Here is a 12148-nt window from a genome sequence, read left to right on the forward strand (position 1 = left end):
GAGCACTTGGTGTTCCACGAAATTATTATATACCTCATAAAAAGAGAGAAACTTCCTGCCATCTGTTTCATTCGCCATATTTTTTATAATTGCTCTTAAAAATCTTGGGTATAAATGGTTTGTATTTTTAAACATCAAAACTCCTATAACATTGTTCTCGAGAGAAGTGCTCTCTATGTTCATTTCAGCAAGAGAATTTCCTCATTGAACCTGTAGAGTTTTGAACTGGTGATTATATCTTATGTTCATTTATATTTTTATTTTATTATTTTATTTTTTGTGTTGTTTATATTTTTTGAGGTTTGCTTTGGACTTGCAGTAATCTGTCCCCTGGCCTAGATGTCTGGCCAGGAGTGGACACTATTACACATGCTTCTGGTACATATTTTATACCTTATTTTTATCAGAAAAGAATGCAGATTTTGGACTCCAAACCAGTTCCATGATGTGAAGTGTAACATAGTAGGTAGCAGTGAGTGGGAAACATGCTTGAGAACAGTAATCTTTGAACTAAAATGCTCATGTAATATAATATTCCTTCAGTAAAGATAATGATCCAATTTATTAATAGCAATTACCTTGCTGATGGTGTTGAAAAATGAGCTTTATTTTACTCAGGACTTTGATCTTTGACCCTTTGAAGAACTATGTTGAGTAAATACATGACAGTAACTCCCTACTATCTCAGAGCAAGTAATGAATTCAATGGCTAGAGCTATGAGGTTTTTTGTTAAATGGGTGCTTATTTTCTAACAAAGTGAGGAGATGGTCTTTTAGCATCTTTCAACATATAAACACAGACATATTTATTGGATATTCCTGCAATAAAAAAATCCCATTAAACTTTTAGAAAATCTTTTCTAAGTCTTGTATCTGGAATTAAGCAGCACTTTTGCTCTGCTGGCCATGCTGCTTTTGATGCAGCTCAGGATGCTGTTGGCTTTCTGGGCTGTGAGTGGACATTGCTGGGTCATGTTGAGCTTCTCATCAGCCAACATCCCCAAGTCTTCCTCCTCAGGCTGTTCTCAATCTGTTCTCCTGCCAGCCTGTGCTTGTTCTGGGGGTTGCCCTGACTTTGAACTTGGTCTCATTGAATTTCATGGTCTTATAACATATTGAAAAGTGGTTCAATATAAGACTAAAATAACACTAGTGGTGATCTGCTCCTGGCTATAAATGCAAATACAGTCCTTTTGGGCCTAATTTTAACCATATTATTATTAATCTCTAATTACTTGGTTCCATATCTTTGCAAATTTCACTTAAGTTAACAGGATATTTGCTCAGATACCCTGTTGGTGCAAACCCTATGACTTTTAAACCCCACATCTGCTATTTGGAATTGTAATTAACTCATTGAAATTGTTTTACAGACATATAAAAAGTGAAGATGTGATATGAACAGAAAAAGACTCAAGCCTGTGTAGAAACCTGATGTGTGGACAGTGAGTCAGCATAAATGCCAGTTAGGTTATTGAAGATTTTGATCATCCAATTGTGATTGTTTCAGTGAATTATATTGTAGGAAGTACACTAGGGGATACTCAAGTCAATATGAATCTTCAGAAAAATATGAAGTAAATAAGTACTCACCTAAGTGATAACTCAGAAGAAACAGGCAATTGTGTACATATAAGTAACATCCTTGCTGCAAATTTGTCCCCTGGTTGTATCTCCACTATCTCTCTCTGCAGGTTCTCACTAAAGTTACAATGAACATTAATTTTGCACACACTGTGCTCTGTAATATTGCCATCTTCATCACTTATAGCAGATAATTGATTTGATTTAGAGGATTTTTTTTCTGTATTCTGCCTAAGAAAGAGAAAGAATTTCACTTCCTATATTGTTGCTATCAAATTGATGCCAATGTAGTACAGTGCTGTTTACAGTTGCTTCCTCACTTATAGTTTCTGTTCTGGTTCTCTACCAATTACTGTATTTCCACACAAACTATAAAGTCTTTCCATGCATCTTGCATGGACCTTGGTTACTCAGTAGCCCAATATATTTTTAGTTAAAACATACATACTTACATTCAAAACTTGTGGGACATTAATTCAGTGTTACAGATATGCATTTCTTTTAAAACTGTATCAGGACAATGCAGGCAATCTTTCAAAATTTAAATGATTAATGTCATACACTAGCTAAATTTGCCATTAAGATAAAAAGAAATAATTATTTTGTCCTTAAAATGTGAGAATATGAATTGAGGATTTCATTTGAGTTTTTGGGGAATCACAGGTAAGTATAAATGAAACCTTAGGTATATTAAAACATTGACTTGTGCAATTTGTGTCTCTAGAACCATTCTCTCATCTCTGCAGTTTAAGGGGCAGGTTATGCCTGGTTTTCCAGTGGGGCTGTAGCACAATTCAGTACAGTGCTGTGCAGAAGGCAGCATGTGAGTTTGGGGACCAGGTGCAATCTGGAGATAGCCAGTGTGCAGTAACCCCCTCCCTCAGTCTCCCAAGTTCCCTTTCTATCCCTGGTGAGATTACACATTTTTGTAGCAGCGTTGGTAGAGACAGAGGGGCTGGACTGAAGGGCTGTGTCGAGCTCAAAACCTCTCCTATGCTGTCCTGGCACATACCAGGACACACCATTCTAAACTGTTTGCAAAAACAAGACTGAAAAAACCAAGACAGGGTAATGGCTGTTGGTTTTTTTAATGTATCTTAAGGATTCTCATGCATTGTTAGAAACTAATTCGCAACATTTTATTGTACATATGTCATTCTCATTGTTTAACCCATTAAATAATTAATGTTTGCAGAAATGAAGTCTAATCTGAAAGTCAAAGCATTTTATGTTCTGTCATGAACTATTTTGTGGCAAGTAAAAGAATTTTTAAAGATGTACAGTATTTCACAGCTATTATGAAAAAAGAATCAGAAGAAATGATTTATTTTATTCTTTAAAATACTTGTGATATTATGCTGTGAAAATTCACCAAAACCTAAGCTTTGTAGATAGGATTTCTTATGTAATATTCTTTGAAAGCTACTTTAAAAAAAGAAAAATAAAATACAAATTAAGGTGATATTTTGAGCTCCACAGTTGCTCATTATATGGTAATAACATTTTAAAGTTTTAAAGATGAAAACTGACATACGATATAAACTGTTAAGCATTTTAATTTTATCTGCATTTTTTGTGTCAAAAATAATTTTAATATTAAAGGACAACTGTAGACTCCTAATGACTTGAATACAGTTTGACTGTTTTCATGAAGTGCTCTGTGGGATGTCAGAATATTTAATTCAGGATGTTAAAAACATCCCAAAATGTCACAATAATTATATCACAGCAGGCAATTAAAACACTGGAAAATGCCAACTGACTAAGTGTGTTCTCTGTTATTTAGGAACCTAATGAGTGAGTGACACATAAGGCAGAAAACACAAATTATAGCCACAAAAACCAATATACATTATAATTGATTTTAATATAAATGTGTATTAAAATAAAGCAACCTGTGTTAACAAAACCAGAAGGAAATATTTATTTAAAGCTGGTATTTCAGCTATAAGCTCTATAACTCCCCAGGCATTAGAAACTGTTTTTGTTTCCCCTTCATTATGTAGTTAATTAGTTTTATATTTATGTTATGACACTGTAATATGGGCTTGTTCATGAAGCCCTTACGAACTACAGTGGCTCCATTCACTGCACTGCAATAGTCTCTGCCAAATTCTCCATGTGCTTTTAAATTGGTCTAAGGGCAGCTGGGGGAGATCTGTGTGTGTGGGGTGGGTGGAAAATACAACTCCCTTCACAGCAGGTCAGAGAAACTCTAAAATCTGTATGCACTGGGGGAAGTTAGAGCACAAGTAAGGATGCTGGTTCCCAGACAGAAAGAAATGGAGGTTTGGAGGTCTTCTAGCAGAGTTCCTGCATTTGAAGGCAATGGGTTAATTGAAGCGGCAATTCAATAAGAGACTTGACTTTGATTTAATTTGTACAGGGATTTAATCCATAATTATTAAAGCAGCATCCTATGCTAGCAGACACTATGGAAATAAACTCATCCTATTCAACTTACAGGAAAGAAGTACTGAAAAAAGCATAACTATTCAAAGACAAAGGAAAAGGAGGGATTTAATAAAGATGACAATAGGCAATTATGCTCATTAGTTAATGATGCTCAAATAACTATTATTATAAGCAGCTGTATTGCTTAAATAACAGAAAAATACATGAATTGCCAGGCAGAAAAAGATATTGTGAGAGATAACTGAGGAATCACTGTCATTGCTCCTATGCAAGGCTACAGTAGGCAACAGTCTGTTTGCCCCATTTTTAGGGTTTTCCCATGACCTGGGAATCCAACAGCAGTCAGCAGAGTTGTAGCTATTTTTTCTTGCCCCTTCCCTTGAGCAGAACTGAACATCAAATTCCAAGGTGAATTATATATGGCAATGATCTGGTTAAAAAAACCTAAAAAAATCCCCCTAAAACTAAAAAACCAAAACCCCTAACTGTAATTTTCATGGATGTGAGATCTGTTTGCTGCACCATGTGTTTTCCTGAGTGCTAGTGCTAGCACCAGAGAGGGGAGAGGAAAGAGGAAAGGGGAAGACAAGCCCAACCCCCTGAGCAGTAGTGTGGATTTATACTGAAATAAACTAATTGGAGAATCATGACATAAAGCATTGTGTTATACTCATAATTGCAACAGTTCAGACAGAATGAATTATTGCTGCATTGACTTGAGCACTGGAAAGTCAGCATTTAGCACTCTTTTAAAATTACTACTCTCCAGTTCCTTCCAGACATTTTTTGACATGAAATAATCCTCAGATTTCTGTAACAGAGCTGAGTGCACTGAATGCCTCAAAGGCATCTAGGAAAAAGAGGAAGAGTTACTCTGAGTAGAGTGGGGTTTTCTTGGGTTTTTTTAGTGGGTTTTTTTTGGTGGTTTTTTGTTTGTTTGGTTTGGTTTGGTTTTTTTAAGATCTCATTGCTTGAATTTAAAACTTAAGCAGTATTTTGCACTTCTTTGGGTTTTCTTTACATGTCCAGAGTTTTATCTGTGGTTCTGGATGGTCCATTTGTTGCTGAGTTTCTTTTCTGTATCTGGCATCATGTGGTGGTCAGTAATTACTCAGCCCTTACAATGCTTGCATTTTGTGTTGAGATGTGTTATCTTGTTTCTGGCTCTATTTTCATGTTATTCTTTGGTCAGGTTGTTGAAGCTGATATCTGGCTTATTACACAGCCTTTGAACACTACTTATTGCTAGTAGATCTTCAAAAGGAAGAATTTTGGGTCAACTGATTAGGAATTGAGTGTTAACCTGTGTTACTACTTCTGGGGAAAAAAGCTGCAAAAGCTCCTCTACTCTTCTGTGTAGTTTTGAGTCATACTGAAGGGAAGACATTGAAATCTTTCCTCATTTGGTTGCTGTTGAATAACTGTGCATCTCATACTCATCTGACGGGTGATTCCTGTTCTCAGAGAAGTCCAGCTTAGTGCCATGAGAGAGACCCTGATATCCTGGGGATCTAAAGTCTGGGTACTTGAGGAATAAGAAACTATGTTCTTCCATGGCTTGACACACTTTCAGTTCACTTTGCAATGATGCCAGAAGCTCCTTTCAAACAGGTCTATTTTTTCTCCTTTGCTATGACAGGATGAACATTGCAGCGTACCTGTAAACAAGAGAGTTAGAGAAAACAATTTAATAAGTAGAAATTACCAAACTGTGATTTCCTTGAAAAAGACAATCTAGACAAAGATTACACTCATTTCTAGGGAACTTTTTTCAGTCACATAGCTGACCTTTGAAGGTTCATAATTCCTTTCAGTAGAGATCTATAGAATTTTGTATCAAATTATTCCATTACATTCTTATAAAAAGCATGTGTCATTTTAAACTATAAAAGAAGTTCTAAAACACTTTTCAGAAGACCATTGAAGCAATATCACAGTATATGAAAAAATTCTGTTGTTTAAAAAGGTCCTCTGACAATATTTTTAGTCCATATAAGAAGGCAAAATATTACAAGTAAATAAGTAAATAAATATCATAAATTTTTGAGCTTGAACCATGTAGATTTACATGACAAATTTCTTTCTCTTATCCTGGGGGAAGAAATTTTTTCCATTTCTTACAAAAGTATGGCTTCAAAGGTTTAAAAAAAAGGATGGAAGCAGAAAACGATAAAATAATCATTGTTTCTGAATAACAGCAAAAACAAAATCCTCTTTGGTTTAAAAAATACTATGAAAGACTACTTTTTCAAAGGTGAACTTTCTTTTATATGTGTTTCATATTCTTCTCTATTTGAACCTGCTTTTCTAAAAGCACCATGTTGCAGGCTGCTATTCTGCAAATCCATATGAACAACTGTGCTCACAGTAACTAACCCCCTTTCAGTATGAGCTGGTTACTCAACATAGATAAAATTACAGTCATTAGGCTATGTAATATTTTATTAACATCCCACATACATTTACCTCATAGTTCAGGTTAAAAAAAAAAAAGCAAATATCACATTAGATTTACTAGGTGCCTTGGGAAGTTTCATTGTCTAAATGATTGGTACATTACTATCTCTTTAGGTATATTAATCTTCTATGGTATAAAGAAATAGTTTTTAAAAGCATTAAAACATTTATAGTAAAGTGTTCACTTCCTGGCAATTATTTTACTGTTACCCAAAAGTATTTCCAGGTACTATATTTTCTGACAAAATGTCTATTACAGAGAAAATCTACAGCAATGTTATGCACAAAGAATGGCTCCAGCTCTTGAAAGAAATACTCTTCATTAGCAGCCCTGAAACTGAAAGTTGCAGTGAAATCACTTGCCTGTTCTCTGTTCCTGTTCTCTGTGTGGCCAGAACACTGCAGAATACAGCATCTGTCTTTTAAAGTTATTGATTAAACACAAAAATCATATGTCTGGCTCTGTCATTTTTTGAAGAATTACTATTTTCAAATTGTGAAATTGTGAAGCCTAGCATATTTAGTCTAGCTGAAGGTGTAGTGGATCATACAGCCTTAACCGTGGAGCTGCACAACCTCTGTATTTTTACCTTATTTTTCATCATCTGGAATTGGCAGAAAATTCATCATCATCATAGTGTTTTCCAAATGGAAAAAAATAATTTCATTGAAATTAGTAATTTTTTCTTCTACTGATTTATTCACATTTTTTGAGGTGATTTTGTTCACTTGTTTGGAATTTTTTTTTCCCCTAGGGGATTTTAAAAGCAATATAACAAATGAGAGAATGGCATTTTGGAAAGATTTTTAATTTCCAATATTAATGGCTTTCTGAAAGGGAAATTTGAAGGCAAGAACAAACAAGTAAAAATTAAATTCAGTGAAATTATAAAAATGAAAATACAGATGCTGTAATTTCATGGTGGTGAGGAGCACACAGCTCTCCTAGAAAACAGCATAAGAGAGTAAAGTTTTGGACTGTTGATTGAAACTTGCCCTGTATGTTTCTGTGATCATAACTGAAGCCACAAAATCCAGTTAGCTCTTTAAGGCTGAAAAAAATCAATGCATTCTTTAAAATAGGATTACAGCAGTGTATACACAACATGGGACTGGGAAGACAGCTGCTTGTTCTTTGGGAGACTCGACACTCCTGCCACTTTAATGTCTCTTTCAGTCCAGATACAGTTTTCAATGATGAATGAACTGTTCATCTCAAAAAGGCACTTAATCCTAGTGGAAAGCACAAAAAGGCATGATGGTTGCCTTTAGGAACTGTAGACATGGATCAGTGTGGATGGTGGCCTGTTTTACAGTTGAGCCAAGGTCAGACAATGCAGATCCTCAGAATCAAGGACTTGTTACTGGTGTCAGGTATCTCTCTTTGAACCTTCCTAAAATCTGAAGTTTACCTACCCAATCTCTTTCATGCAGCTTTTACCACCAGTTTATTAACATTTAATTTTGAGTGAGCAAATAATTACTAGTTCATTTTGGGAGCTATACTGAAAAATTTGAGGGGGAGAAGGAACCACAGGGATGGTACTAGTGGAAACAAGCTTTCAACCTATCAGTGTCTTAATTCTCTCTTTCTCATCTCACAGAACATGCTGATGTGCTATTACTCCAGTCCTCTCCCCCCTGTTTTTCTTCTGACTCCTAAATCACTTCCATGTTTGGCTGGGCACGTAGCAGCTCACACAGAGGCTGGCTTAGTCCATGTATACACTGCCTGTAAAACAGGAAACTGCTGGAGTTACACAGTCTTGCTTTAAATGGGGACATGCAATTTAGTCTGCTTTCTTCAAACAGCTCTCAATTAGCAGACACATTTGTAGAAACTAATATCTTTAAATTTGTATTTTAATGTAGTCATGGGATGAAAAGCTATCAGAAGATCTGGAGTACAGACGTCAATTGACAGTACTGTTACCTAAACCTAATTTACTCAGAAAATCAGAGTACAATTAATGTGGGAGGACTCAGAATAGAAATTGGGACATATGAAAAGTTTCTTAGGGAGAAAGAGCAAAATTCAATTAGCTTGAAAAGCATTCTTTTATGTTGTTCAGGCCAAGTGAAGTAGTTGAATTGAAACAAAAAGTATGATTTCTGGGTTTATAAGATGGTTTCACATCCTATAATTGTTTATGTTTTAAGGCAGATACATAGTTCTCAAACAAAAATAACAATAATTCTTGTAGCAAATGTCTGAAGTACTCAGTTTGCCCTCTAAATTCTGATGTTTCTTTTTTTGTCTTTAACAGATCTACTATTATTCAATTTCCTTGTTTAACTTCTTTTAGCATTTAGATTTGAAATATAAGTGGTATAATCATTTCAGGCATGGCATTATCCTGGCACAGATCATTTACATGAACTCTTTTTGGTGATTTCTGAGACATATTATATTTGTGATAATAACATCTTTTGACTTCATCCTAATAAGAATAATTGTCTGCTTATTTTGGGAGTAGCTCTCTGAAAACTTCCACTCTCTTGCTTGTAATGATTTGTCTTGATCTGTCCTCTTAACCCAAGCTGCCTCTTCTGTTCTTCCACTGCTCATCTGTCTGTTGGCAGAGACAGAGATATGAAAGGCAAGAAGATCGAATTAGCCATGGCCATGGAAAGTAGGTCAGAAAGCAGTGATAGATTTCTAGTGTTTTTTGGTCTGAAAGTTATCCAACTGTAAAAACCTTTCAATATTAGGTTTTGGGCTAATTAATTTTTTAGTCAAAAATCAACCCCCTAGTTTAATTGCTGATTCTTTCACATTTTGATGTTCATTTGTTTCATTTTACTAAGAGAAATCATCAAAGCTGTACATAAACAGGGGAAAATACATATAGCTGGGATTTCCCCTCCTGTGCACCAGTGACGTTATTCCTGCTGATTGTTGTGAGTTCGTTACCTGTTAAACCAAATCCCTTCCTGTCTCTTCTCCTTAAGTGATTTTAAATATAAAAGAGTAATATTTTTCCTGTTTCTGAACTCCTATTACAACAGATGATTATACAAAATTGAAAGGCACTCATTTAATGTGGAAAGGTGAAGATATTAATCTAGCCTTGAGTGGTTTCAATTACCCTTTTCTTTCTTAATGTCCTCTCTTTTGCACTGAAAGACTTCAGCCATGTTCGATAGCCCCTTGCTTATGCATGATCTTTCAGCAGGGAATTAGCTGTTGCTTAGGAAAACAGCACAAATGAATATCTCTCACAGTTGGAAGATGAGTAGCACACAGGGAATAATCATTAGAAAAAATTCAGCATCAAGTTAATAACTGCTAGAAGCAATATAACAATAATCCATAACTTCTGGTTATTTGAAGGGACTGGTGTCCCAGACTTGCCAACAAATCTATTTAGGACTGGGTATCTACAACTTTATTCAAGCAGTGAAATAAATTCCATGATTTTCAGTGTTAGAAGAAGTAGCTCATGTTTGCTGCGCTGAATTACCAGTTCAGGCTTGATTTGTTTCCACTGTCACAAGTGGTATTTCCTTGGCACTGCAAACTGTAAAACGGGTAAATTGCTGTCATTAAGTAATTGTACTCCCTTGGTGACCAAGGCAGCCAGTTTCTAACATGCTCCAGTCCTGTGCCCACTCCCAGCTCTGTGTGACCTGCCCTGCCAGGTTCAGCAGTGGGAGATTTCTCTGCTAGAATTTGAAAAAAACATCACTCGCTTTGCTCAGAATAAATAATCATTGATCTGCCCTGGATTCAAAAGGAGAGTGCACACACACGGCAATTTCTGTCTCTTTCAAGCTGCCTTTTGAGACAGTGTATGCTTATGAGATATTTTAAAGTGACAGAGCAGCAAAAAAGTGGAAAGGATCCTGCGTGGTTCCTGGCCGATTTGTGTTCTATTCCTGAGCCTGTGTACTCATTATCCAGGGAAGCAAGGCACAAAGGATCTCTGCTGGGCACCTGCTTGGACTGTCAGATTGCTAGCAGAATTTTGGGTGCTGTCTTTTACAGTGATTGAAAAGTTACATTATGTATTTATTTCCTTATTTTTGATTTTTGAAAGAGATTAAATGATTCCCTGTTGAAACAGTTTATGTTCAAAGAGTATTTTTAGTGTGGTTAGAGCAGATAGTCATGTACTTTGGGTTGGGGCACTCACTGCAAGTGCTCTGAAGCATACCAAATCTTTCCCAAACGCTGAAAAAAAAATTTAAATCAAAATGCAAAAATAGCAATGTAGGAGTAACTGCAGTCTTTAAGTTGTTGTGGAATGTACAGAAATATTCCTCACATTTACAATCTTAAATGTAGCTTTGAGAAAAAGCAATAGTCTCTGTTGATGGGCGGGCTTTGTTGGGCTGGCTCTGTGTGACTGAGTGCCCTTTGCTTGTGACACTCACTCTGCAGCCATTATTAATATTTACCGAAGGCGGCACCTATGCCTTTCAGACTTTATAGGAGGCAAAGTCTTTGTCTCAATGAGTTACCTCAGAGGAATTCAGCAGTACCACACGTAATCTAACAGTGTAACTAAAAAAATCCTGTTTCAGCTTTTTTCCAGTTTTGTTAATTTGTAGCACTAGATAGCACTTTTGTATTTTTCACTGGTGAAATGATAGTATTTTATCAATGTAATGAACAACAGAATGTATATACTGGAATTAACATGGTGGATCAAACCCACTTTGGATCAAACCCAAACAAAGCCAGACTTTGCTAATAGCCTGTGACAGGTAGCATAGACTGAAGAACACAGTTCCAAAAACTCTAACAAGCAGCTGCAGTAATTTTTTTCCTCCATACATTAAATGCCATCCTAACTTTTTATACAGAGGAAGTGGTTTGACTCAAAAGTTTAGTTTTTTGCCTGGATCTTTAGTCAAATGCCTTGGAGTATCTTTAATTGATATATGTCAGAAGCACTATCCCTCAATATCTAATCCTCTTTTGGATTTTGTTAATATGTACCTGCTATTGTAATAAGCTCCATGGAAATGTTTGGAAGCATCCTGTCAGTTTTGGTTTTGTTATTTTTCTGATCAAGAAACTCCCTTTAAATTTTGTGACTTTTATTTCCTCTTGGGGCAGGGTTGGTCGGGAGAGAAAGAAAAAAGCACTTAGCCTGTAAAGCTGAAGTTCTTTGTGAAAGAGAGAAACCATGGTTCATTATTCCAGAGGAAGATAGAATGTGACAGAAATCTGCTTGTCTGCTCTGACCCAAGGAATCCACACAAATTCTGCAGAACCGTTTGCTGTTTATGTTCTGCCTTACTAGATCATCCTGTGCTCTCTGTTGTGAAATGCAAGGCTTCAAAATAGATTAAAAAGATTATCTCTAAAAATGCTTGTTTTGATTATATGACTGATGACTGTCTAACTGGGAGGTTTATTGCAAATGCTTTAAAAATTTTGGGAGAGACTGGAATCCTAGTAGTTTGAAATAATAATCCACAAGTTTCCAGTTATGCTCTTTTACAAGACAGTATGTTTAGAACAGCATGACTTAGCAGTGAATCTTTCCAGATCTGACCTAAAAATATTTTAAAACTGTTTTTTCTGATACCTAAAAAAAAGGGTAGGATAAAGAAGTAATTTGCATATATTTATATACGTTTATGAAGTCGTCAAAAGGCTCACACAGATAAAGAATTGTGAATAAACTAGGTGAATGACAAACAGGCTCCAAATCTGAATATGTAATAAAGTGTGTTTTTC

Source organism: Ammospiza caudacuta, chromosome 4, assembly GCF_027887145.1.
Source record: "Ammospiza caudacuta isolate bAmmCau1 chromosome 4, bAmmCau1.pri, whole genome shotgun sequence".
NCBI lineage: Eukaryota > Metazoa > Chordata > Aves > Passeriformes > Passerellidae > Ammospiza > Ammospiza caudacuta.